Genomic DNA, 12,627 nt, shown 5'->3' with positions numbered 1-12,627 from the left:
TTCCTGTTGTATTTTGAGAAAGAAAATCCAGTATTTAAGAGAACATGCTCTTTGGGGGATATACTAAAAATGTGGGCATTCTTGTTTTTAAGTTAAAAACACACATCAGTCAGTGGAAGAGATAATTTTGGATCCCTGCCCCACCCCTCCCATTTCTTGGCCTGAAGTATTTTATTTTTTAGGTAGTTAGTTTCTTTCTTTTTTCTTTTATCAGCTGTGTTTTGGAACTTGAAAGGGAAGGATACAGATAGAAAAGCATTTACATTTTCTATAGCTGAGAAGCTATATGTCTTTAGGGTAATTATGATTTTGTGACTCTTTCAATATGCAATATCAAACCTGGTGCCTTTAGAGCCTGCAGGAGATCCTTTGAAAGCCATGACTAACGTTTCACTATTTTCCCACCTGGAGACCTACCTATCTCAAAAGAGAAAAATATGCTTTTCTACTTCAATTGTTGAATAGCACCTTCATGTGTTATATCCGGAAAACAAAACATACACATTGTGGGAAGGACAAAACATGCAGTGTGAAAAGGAACCATGTAGCTTACATAGGCACATATTTTTACATATTTGTTTCTAAATGTACAAACAGGATCTGCTCTACAAAATGCTCCAGGATAGTATTTGTTTCAAATTTATGTAATCAGCCATGTTGCAAGATGGTATTCAAAAAGAAGCTGAAAGATGTGTTATCCTTGTTTCATATCTAACATCCTCTCTCTCTCCCTATGGACCCATAAGTAGCAGAGACGAAAAAATACTTAACGTCAAACAACACAATAAAATACAGAAATGTCTTGTGTTTAAAGAGCATAATCATAACTAAAAGATAAGCTGTAGCTGGTAGAAAACCTTTTGTGTAAGAGGAGAGCTCAGTTAAAGTTCAGGGGTTTCTGGCTAGTTTGTAGATCTTAAAGTTTATAAGCAGATTTCCAGATGTTGTATTATCAAATGATAACTTGAGTTCAGTTCATTAAAATGTACCTGCTGATCAGGACCTCAATAGAATTCCCAACATTATCTCTCTCTTGTATATTTGTTTGAATGGTTCTTTGGCAGGCTGGATCTTGCATTTGTGGTTTTAATGATAGGCATCACCCTTCGACACATGATTATCTGAATCCTGAACCACTGCATGTAAAATAAGACATATGTGTTTCTGGAAAACAAGGCCTCGCCAAAAGAGTGGCTGGCATAGGCTTCCAACAACAATCCAACCCAAGGATCTTTTAATTATGAAACAGAGCTGGAAAGGAAAGGAAAGAAAAAGGTATCCTGGAAAACTAGATTCTTACTATACTCCAATTCTATTGCTTTATTGCAAAGGGTTCCAGCAATGCTTACCCTAAACATATATGTGTCTCTTAAATATGATTTAGAGTTTTCCAAAGATAGAGATTATTCTAAAATAAGGCAACCCCTTGGTCTGGCTGAAGAAGACTGAATCATCATGTATTAGAAGCCTTTATTTTTTCCTGGGTTACTAAAGTTGTCACATAAAGTCACAATTAGCACATTGGCTGGCCCTAATCTCAGAGAGAGAAGATCAAACACCCGATATAGCAAGATAGAGGGTGTATACTGATAGAGCAAATTATTCTCCAGTGAGTTTATAGTTCTGGTAGGAATGCTACCTGTGCTAACCAATGGTTTTGACAGACATAACTCTAGTTTAAATACGTTTTTGCTCAAGTTTTGGAAAAGCCTACTTGCCAGTATGTCTACCAGACAAAATTACAAATATTCCTTCAAATCAGAGTCCAAGGCAATGTGGAGGATATTTCAAAAAGACTGATAAAATAAAATAAGTAGGAGAGGGACTAGTCGACAGGATAAATAAATATCCTAATTCCTTTTCAATCAATTTCAGTGACTTCAGTGGGAATTTGGATCTATTCTTGTCCACCTTCTGATCACATCCTATTTCACAAATCTTATTAGAATATACTATATATATATATATATAGTATATTAGAAGTTAAGGTACCTTTTCATGCTGGATTAGCTTATAAAATTTTCTCTGAGTTAAGTCTGCAAAGCAGGAATATACATTTATTTACTCTTCATAAACTTGTATTTGAAAAGAGAATAAAGCCCATTTTAATTGGATTAGAGAAAGAGAAAACATATAATAATCCTTCTATGGGAAAATAGGTAAATAAGAGGCATTTTAAAACTGGGGTTGGCAAAATATAGGCACAGCCTTGAGCTGAGAGTAGTATTTATATTCTTTAAATGGCTATTAGAGAGAGAAAGAACATGAAATGAAGACTATATTCTCACAAAGCCTAAAATATCTGTCCTTTACAGACAAAATTTGTCAACACCTGTTCTTCATCAAGTGGTATTCCAGGGTACATTTTTAAAATTATTTCTCATCTATAGTACATAACTGTAAATATATGAATCACAAAACTGAAAACCAAGAAAAACTAAGAATTATTTTTCAAAAGCTAAAAATAGTATCTTACATATATACTGTGTGAAGTTCAAACACAGACAAAACTAAGCTATGATGACACCAGTCAGATTCCTGGTGACCTCTGTATAGTATTGACAAGGAAGCTGTATGAGTAAACTTCTCAGGGTGATGGAAATCTATTCTATATCTTAATTGGGGTAGTGGTTACAAAAAGGTATATATATGGACTTAAAATTTCATTGAACTGTCCAGTTGAAATGTATAATTTACTGAATATGTTATAACTCAATAAAAATAAAGCAATAAATAAAAACATACATACTTTAATACTCATTACACACCTACATATTTTGTAGTATAACATAAACCCAAATAAAAGGGGAGAAAATTTAACAATACCCACAAAAAGAAAGACAAAACAGATTATGTGAAAAGTAACATAATTAGATTGACAACAGATTTATCAACAACAGTAGAGGCCAGAATACAATGGAATAATATCTTTTAAATGCTGACAGAATATAAAGGTCAACCTAAAATCCTCTAACTAGCTATACTGTCATTCAAAAATAAAAGCAAAATTAAGCCCTTTCCTGGAAATATAATAAGAAAGCTTTAGACATATAGGCTCTCAATGAAATAACTACTCAAGAGTATGCTTCTGGAAGAAGATAACAGAATCTAAAAAGAAGAAATGGAATTAAAGAATCAATATAAAACTAGGAAACAGATACATAGGGGACAGATATAAATAAGAATTTATTATTAAAAAAGTAACCCTAATAAAAGTTATTAATTTTGAAAAACAAGCTGAAATACAATATAGCTCATATAGAAATTCATTGAGCTATATACTTAATATTTGCACAGTTTATACTACATTCAATTTTTTAATTGAATTCAAATAATTCAAATAACACCCTCCTATTCCACCATATTAACCCCAAAATAAGGATCATTATTGTTTGAAGGACCTCTATCCACCCTTGGTGAGGGATGGATTCCCACTCTTGGATTATGGGAAGGCCTGAACACATAACACCTGACACTGGACAGATGAGATCAACAGGTTATTAGGTATGTACCCACAGCCCAGAAAAGGCAGATACTATGTAGGACCACAGAGGGGTTAAACTTTGGAGTAGGGTGAACAAGAAGTGATTGTAGGGAAAAGGCTTTGTAGAGACTGGGGTGCCCCCTGGTTTCCACAGGACTTTGTGATTAAGTTGTTTGAATAATTCTATGGGCTGGCAGAGAACTAAAATTCATTTCTCATGGATAAGCAGGAATTGCTCCTAGTCCTTTTGATGAAGAGGGTTGCTCTTCTAGGGGACCTCAGCTGAGGGAGCAAACTGGGGAGGGGAACCTACAGGTAGGCTATTTGATACCTTCCTGGTTTCTCTCAGATATTGAGGTAGTGCACAATATTGGGCCTTAATTTTCAGCCTTATACCACGATTACTGGCTTGCCCCAGAACTCAACGTTATCAAAGTGATAACATCCCAGTTTTAGCAGTCTTTGGGTAGTTATGAGAGGAGTATATCCCTCCATAATATGTCTAATTCTTATTTCTAGTAGGTCTAAGAGAGTAAAATTTGAAAGCAAGAAGGGGGAAGTGAAAAGACATTGTAAGGCAGCATGGTAGTTATGTTGTTGAAAATAGGGCAGCTACAAAGAAATGGCATAGTCTGTAAGAATGATGTTTGTTCTTCAAGGAGTGTGTGTGTTCATGTGTGTGTTTGTGTGTATCTGAGAAAACCCACACTTAGTGGGTTATCTACTTCCACGCCATTGGAAAGGCCTCATGTGAAAGTGCACTGTGCATACCAAAGCCCCTAATGGATTCTCCTGCTGTAGGTCCTGGAGTCTTATTATCAATTATTCAGGCTTAAAGGGCATTTTATGCAGGGGAAGGGCAAATTCTGGAGCAAAATTAAATTCTCTAGGTGGACATGTCCAAAAATGTGAGTAGAGAATCAAGTGGTAGAGCTCTAAGGAAGAAGATGCTCTAGAGGGGAAGAGGTAGATAGATGAGAAAGGAAGTTTAGGAATTATATGTTCTAGACGCATGCTTCCAGCAAAGGAACACAATCCTGTGTATTAATATTTCACTCCCATTTCTCCCCAACCTCTAGCATATACTCATTTCTTAAAATTTGATCAGTATAAAGAAAAAAAAATTCTTTCAAGCATTAGAAAATGATGTGAGAAGCAGAACTCTGTTTTATGATATTATTAACAAACTCTTCTGGAAAGTATCTAGCATTTCTGATAGATTTTGATGAGTTTAATTTTTTTTCTGGAAAGTTAGATTTTACTCACCCAAGTTAACTATCAATACTAAAGTGAAGCAAATGACTTTTAGTTAAAAGACATTTTCTTCTTACACCTAGCTAACAATATTTCCACCTTTAGTCTCCTATAAATACTACCCAAAGATTAATCTAAGCCTTCTCCTTTGTAGGCATGTTTGAAATAAAACATTGACTCACAATTAATTCATCTGAGAAGTTGTTTTAAAAAGAGAAAAGCATCTATTTTTCATTATAAAGTATTCTATGGTAGAATTTATTTTATGACTGTACCACTTTCCTATAGACAAACAGAACCCTCTAACTAGAAATGTAGCAGAGAGCTTTGGAGAAATAGGAGGGGATAAACTGTTAAGCCTAAAACTGCTAAAGACTAGATTTTAACTTGGGAAGTTGGTCATGGCAGAGTGTAATAGCATTTAAATCTTAACCTGTCCATTTGCAGGCGTATGCAGAGAAATCCTGTATCCATCTTGGTTACTGGAAGCTTCATATGGACCTCAGAACATGAGAAAAACCAATAAGGGATTTGAAAAGCTGCTAGCAAACAATCCACAGCCACCTAGGACATTTTCTCTAGGTGTATCAAATGGAGCTTATCAACCACAGTGGTTTTCAACTGGAAGTAACTGCCCTCCCTCCCCAACCCTGGGGACATTTGCCAATGTCTGGAGACATTTTTGATTGTCAAGACTGGAAAGGTGAGGGGTGGGGTTGTCACTGGCATCTAGTTGTAAAGGGCAAGGATACTGCTAAATATCCCTCGATTCACAGGACAGTCCCTGACAACAAAGGATCCAGCCCCAAATGTCAATCCTGACAAGGTAGAGAAACCCAGATCTAAAACATCAGTGGTAGTGTTTAATGATGACAGTGTCAAAGGTGGCCTGGGTAGGGGGGCGAGGTAGGTGAGAGTGGCTAGAAGTGAAGGACAAAAGAAGAACTAACAGGTATTTTTCAAAACTCTACCAAGAAAAGTCTTATGGAAATCATGTTATCCAAACTCAGACTGAACTTTAAGAGAAGAATAGTAGGTCAAATGGTAAAGACTCTCCTATTTTATGGGGTTAATGGATTTCAAAGGACTAATTGGAATAGGAATGGGACTGACTAAGGTTGAAAGAGAGGGCGGGAGGAAGGGAGAGGGAGAGATAGAAAGAGAGAAAGAGGAAAAGGAGAGTGAGTCTCCAACAATTAATAATATCCAGTAGGGAAGAGTTAGCTGGGTTAAGATTCTGGCTGCTGCTGCCTGGGGAAAAGTCCTTTCTCTCTGGGAGGAAACCAAAGACCAAGTTCAGGATAGTGTCAAATTAAGGTTTTATTACAATAGAGGGTCTGTGAGCGGGAGCCAGGGAATTAGACTATTGGGGAAATTGAGGGAGGGGTGCCAAGATAATCCGCTGAGTGCAAAAGAACTAGAAGTAAAGCCAGGATAAGCAGAAAGTCACATGGAACACAGCACAGGAACTGAGTGGTAAATTTGGCAGTTGGTTTGAGAATCCCAGGAGAAACACTCTGTGGATAAGTCTGTGGGCACAGCCATATTATGAAGCTTGTGCCCAGGCCCTCAATCGCATTCCTCTGGCTCATCAGACCCAATCTAATTTTATCCCAGTGAAAACGAAAAGATCTCATCTGACATTTCCTTGGACATCCTTGTGGAATGTGTAATGAACCCAGACAGGAATAAACCTTGTGAACGCTCAATTCTCAGTGGAGGCAGCTACCTGCTCTATTCATTCAAAACCCCAAAATCCTGATGTAAAAATCTGGTGGGCCCATATAATGCAGTCATTTTTCTAGAATAATATATTGAGAGTTATTTTATTCTTATAGTTATTAAGGCAACAAGAAGACTGATTGGAAATGACTGAACCATAGGATTTTACTCTTTGATGATTTTACTACCAGAAATATCTGGGTTACTCTTGCAAAAAGTAAGAGAGTCCAAGAGAGTTTAATAAAATGACTTTGCCAATAGTAAACAGGAAAAATAAACAGGATTATACAAATTGTGAGTGTAATAGACCTTGACAAATAAATAATAATAATGAATTGAACCAGTGAAATGGACATTGTGTCATGCACAATATAGACCTTTGTTATTTTATTCAATCTTCAGGACCTGCAAGGTCAGTGTTGCTTTGTTGTTTATATGAGGAAACTGACCTACAAATCATGTAGGTGGGCCTGAGAACAGCAAAATACATGGGAGCAGTATTTGATGCACAGTGGGTTGTTTGTTTGATTTGGGTCAATAAAAGACCTACAGGTAGATTTTAGATTTTTGAAAGCATAAGTGTTTCACTGTTATAGTCAGAGAACCTGGCAGTAGAAATAAACTTCTACCTCAGGGCAAAAAGACACACTCACCAAGTAGATGCCTACTTAATACAGAAAGCGAACACATTTCTTGATTCCAAGATAAGAGACTGGTTCCACTCATGTAGGTGTGGAAAACGGTGGGTATTAAGGGCAATCTATACCCAGTGTCTATGGGCAAAAATCAGATCTAGACAGACTTTTATTCAGTTAAAGAATAAGAAAAAGCAAAATCAAAAATGATAGGACATGGGAAATTTGAACCCCACATAGAAAAGAGATGTCTGAAGACAGAGAAGATGAGAATATTTCTGAAAATTGTTAATTACACGAATCAGGATATAGAAAAAAAATCAGTCAACATAAGCTAGATTACGTGAAATAAAAAAAATCACCAAATAATGGTGGCTTATAATAAATCAGTGCAGTTCTTACTCATACTACATGTCTATCACAGGTCAGCTTGAAGGCTCTGCTTATCTTGTGTCTTGAGGGACCCAGGCTGATAGACTTTCTCTTATCCTTATGCTTCCTTGATTGCAAAATCAGGAAAAGGGAGCATGGAAAACTAAACATTGACTCTTAAAGGTTTTACCCAGAAGTGACATGAATCACTTCCACTCACACTGCACTTTCTAAAGCAAGTCACAGAGCCAGGCCTGAGAGCACGTTAGTGGAAAACAATTCTACTTTGTGCTCAAAGTGAGAGAACTGATATTTGTCAAAAATTTTCCTAACAACAATCACAATCAACTCTTCCAGTCACAAATATATGGCTGACTTTTCTTTTAAGCAGCAAATTATACCTGGCCCTTCCCACAACCCATAATCACTAGATTGGGCTAAAATTCTATAAGTATCTCCTCTTGGAAATCTATGAGCCAAAATGGCAACTTGTCTGTCCCCCATACTCCTAATATAAAACTGCAGAATGCATCAGGTTTTCCAAATAAAAATTCTAATTTAGAAAGGGGAGAGACTCTGTAGTCCCTGATCCAAAGCAGTTCTGAAATTCCACTATTTATTTGGAATTTAGGCTGTTATTGCAAGGGCAGTCTACTCTGGAGGTGGGGAGAGCTCTGTCATTAGCACTTGACTCCATTCCCTAAAATAGTTCCCACATCCTTCACTCTCAAGACCCCTTGGTGATGTTTTTCTTTTTATATTATCATCCTTGCCACATGTGGAGAGACTTTGGAAGCTCCTCTTTGGAGACTGATCAGTTTTCTCAGCCTGCTTCCTGGATGTAGAATTTGTGGGGGACAAAAGGATATTATTTATAGTAGCCACAAGTAATAAAATAATTAGGAATGACTAAGCAACAGATGTGCAGGATCTATCTATCTATCAATCTACCATCTGGAGATATCTAGAGATATTGATAGAGATACCTATCTCTATAAATACAGATAGATTCATTGATCTTGCACGTTTCTTATATCTATCTATAGATAAAGATATAGATCTCTTATCTTTACAGATATAGGTATATATGAAAGAATGATATATATATGTATAAAGGCAGGTAGGTAGGTAGATAGACAGATACATAGATACATAGACAGATAGATATAGATACCTAGAGAGAATGTAAGATTTTAGAGAAAGATCTCAATAAATAGACTAGATAAATCTCCATTTTGAAATTCATATATTTTGAATGTCATTACTGAATACTATAAACATATCAATTCGCTTCATAGACTTCTATGAATACAATGTACATTCAAAAATGTTTACCTTGATTTATTATGGAATTGAAAAATTTAGAACAATGTTCAAGTGGAAGGCATGAACATAAGAATATCCATGGACTTTCTGAAAACAAAATGACTCTGAAAAGAAACATCCAGATATCAACATAAGAAAAAATATCATGTACTATCATCCCAGGAGTCAATAATTACTTTTAAAAATAGAATAAATAATCCAGGAGAAGAATGATTTATATATCAAATTTTAATTTGTATTACTTTCTTTTTAATTAAGTGGAAAATGATCAACTATTCCAGCAATGTTATTGCAAATAGTCTACTCATGCAAAAAAATATTTGGACTCCCTACTACACAACACATACAAAAATAGCTCTGGGTAGATTAAAGAGATAAAACAAAAGAAAATAACAGGGTGGGGAGCTTCAAGATGGCAGAAGATTAAGACGTGAAGGTCACCTTCCTCCCCACAAGTACCTCAGAAACACATCTACATGTGGAACAACTCCTACAGAACGCCTACTGAACACTGGCAGAAGACCTCAGACCTCCCAACAGGCAAGAAACTCCCCACGTACCTGGGTAGGGCAAAAGAAAAAAGGAAAAACAGGGACAAACGAATAGGGACTGGACCTGCACCAGTGGGAGGGAGCTGTGAAGGAGGAAAGGTTTCCACACACTAGCAAGCCCCTTTGCGGGCGGAGACTGCAGGTGGCGGAGGGGGGAAGCTTCAGAGCCATGGAGGAGAGCATAGCAACAGGGGTGCGGAGGGCAAAGCGGAGAGATTCCCGCACAGAGGACCGGTGCCGACCAGCACTCACCAGCCCGAGAGGCTTGTCTGCTCACCTGCCGGGGCTGGAAGCTGAGGCTCAGGCTTCAGGCGGATGCAGGGAGAGGACTGGCGGCGTGAACAGAGCCTGCAGGGGGCTAGTACGCCACAGCTAGCCGGGAGGGAGTCCGGGAAAAGGTCTGGAACTGCCAAAGAGGCAAAAGACACTTGTTTCAGGGTGCGTGAGGAGAGGGGATTCAGAGCACTGCCTAAATGAGCTCCAGAGACGGGCATGAGCCGCGGCTGTCAGCACAGACCCCAGAGACAGGCACAAAATTCTAACGCTACTGCTGCCATCACCAAGAAGCCTGTGTGCGAGCATAGGTCACTATCCACACCTCCCCTTCCGGGGAGCCTGTGCAGCCCACCACTGCCAGGGTCCCGTGATCCAGGGACAACTTCCCCGGAAAAACGCACAGCGCGCCTCAGGCTGGTGCAACGTCACGCCAGCCTCTGCCGCCACAGGCTCGCCCCGCATCCGTACCCCTCCCTCCCCCTGGCCTGAGTGAGCCAGAGCCCGTGAATCAGCTGCTCATTTAACCCAGTCCTGTCTGAGCAAAGAACAGACGCCCTCAAGCGACCTACACACAGAGGCGGGGCCAAATCCAAAGCTGAACCCAAGGAGCTGTGCGAACAAAGAAGAGAAAGGGAAATCCCTCCCAGCAGCCTCAGGAGCAGCGGATTAAATCTCCACAATCAGCTTGATGTACCCTGCATCTATGGAATACTGAATAGACAACGAATCATCCGAAACCGAGGAGGGGGACTTTGAGAACAACGATATATATATATATATATTTCCCTTTTTCTCTTTTTGTGAGTATGTATGTGTATGCTTCTGTGTGTGATTTTGTCTGTATAGCTTTGTTTTTACCATTTGTCCTAGGGTTCTGTCTGTCCGGTTTTTTCTTTTGTTTCTTGTTTTTTAGTATAGTTTTTAGTACTTGTTTAACATTGGTGGATTTGTTTTCTGGTTTGGTTGCTCTCTTCTTTCTTTTTTTTTTAATAATTATTTTCTATTTTTTATTTTAATAAATTTATTTTATTTTACTTTATTTTATTTTATTTTATTTTATCTTCTTTCTTTCTTTATATCTTTTTTTTTTCTCCCTTTTATTCTTAGCCATGTGGATGACACGCCCTTGGTGCTCCAGCCGGGCATCAGGGCTGTGCCTCTGAGGTGGGAGAGCCAAGTTCAGGACACTAGTCCACAAGACACCTCCCAGCTCCACGTAATAAATGGTGAAAATCTCCCAGAGATCTCCATCTCAGCGCCAAGACCAAGCTCCACTCAACGACCAGCAAGCTACAGTGCTGGACACCCTATGCCAAACAACTAGCAAGACAGGAACACAACGCCATCATTAGCAGAGAGGCTGCCTCAAATCATAATAAGGCCACAGACACTGCCAAAACACACCACCAGACGTAAACCTGCCCACCAGAAAGACAAGATACAGCCTCATCCTCCAGGACACAGGCACCAGTCCCCTCCACCAGGAAGCCTACACAACCCACTAAATCAACCTTAGTTACTGGGGACAGACACCAAAAACAACGGAAACAAAGAACCTGCAGCCCGTGAAAAGGAGACCCCAAACACATTAAGTTAAGCAAAATGAGAAGACAGAGAAACACACAGCAGATGAAGCAGCAAGGCAAAAACCCACTGGATCTAACAAATGAAGAGGAAATAGGCAGTCTACCTGAAAAAGAATTCAGAATAATGATAGTAAAGATGATCCAAAATCCTGGAAATAGAATGGAGAAAATGAAAGAAACATTTAACAAGGACCTAGAAGAACTAAAGAGCAAACAGTGATGAACAACACAATAAATGAAATTAAAAATTGTCTAGAAGGGATCAATAGCAGAATAACTGAGGCAGAAGAACGGATAACTGACCTGGAAGATAAAACAGTAGAAATAACTACTGCAGAGCAGAATAAAGAAAAAAGAATGAAAAGAATTGAGGAAACTCTCAGAGACCTCTGGGAAAACATTATATGCACCAACATTCGAATTATGAGGGTCCCAGAAGAAGAAGAGAAAAAGAAAGGGACTGAGAAAATATTTGAAGAGATTATAGTTGAAAACTTCCCTAATATGGGAAAGGAAATAGTTAATCAAGTCCAGGAAGTGCAGAGAGTCCCATACAGGGTAAATCCAAGGAGAAACATGCCAAGAAACATATTAATCAAACAATCAAAAATTAAATACAAAGAAAAAATATTAAAAGCAGCAAAAGAAAAACAACAAATAATGCACAAGGGAATCCCCATAAGGTTAAAAGCTGATCTTTCAGCAGAAACTCTGCAAGGCAGAAGGGAGTGGCAGGACATATTTAAAGTGATGAAGGAGAAAAACCTACAACCAAGATTACTCTAGCCAGCAAGGTTCTCACTCAGATTTGATGGAGAAATTAAAACCTTTACAGACAAGCAAAAGCTAAGAGAATTCAGCATCACCAAACCAGCTTTACAACAAATGCTAAAGGAACTTCTCTAGGCAGGAAACACAAGAGAAAGAAAAGACCTACAATAATAAACCCAGAACAGTTAAGAAAATGGGAATAGGAACATACATATCGATAATTATGTTAAATGTAAATGGATTAAATGCTCCAACCAAAAGACACAGACTGGCTGAATGGATTCAAAAACAAGATCCATATATATGCTGTCTACAAGAGACCCACTTCAGACCTAGGGACACATACAGACTGAAAGTGAGGGAATGAAAAAAGATATTCCATGAAAACAGAAATCAAAAGAAAGCTGAAGTAGCAATTCTCATATCAGACAAAATAGACTTTAAAATAAAGATTATTACAAGAGACAAAGAAGGACACTACATAATGATCAAGGGATCAATCCAAGAAGAAGATATAACAATTGTAAATATTTATGCACCCAACATAGGAGCACCTCAATACATAAGGCAAATACTAACAGTCATAAAAGGGGAAATCGACAGTAACACAATCATAGTAGGGGACTTTAACACCCCACTTTCACCAATGG

The sequence above is a fragment of the Mesoplodon densirostris genome, chromosome 6 (assembly GCF_025265405.1).
Source record: "Mesoplodon densirostris isolate mMesDen1 chromosome 6, mMesDen1 primary haplotype, whole genome shotgun sequence".
NCBI classification, from domain to species: domain Eukaryota; kingdom Metazoa; phylum Chordata; class Mammalia; order Artiodactyla; family Ziphiidae; genus Mesoplodon; species Mesoplodon densirostris.
Note: the sequence above shows the minus strand (reverse complement) of the source record.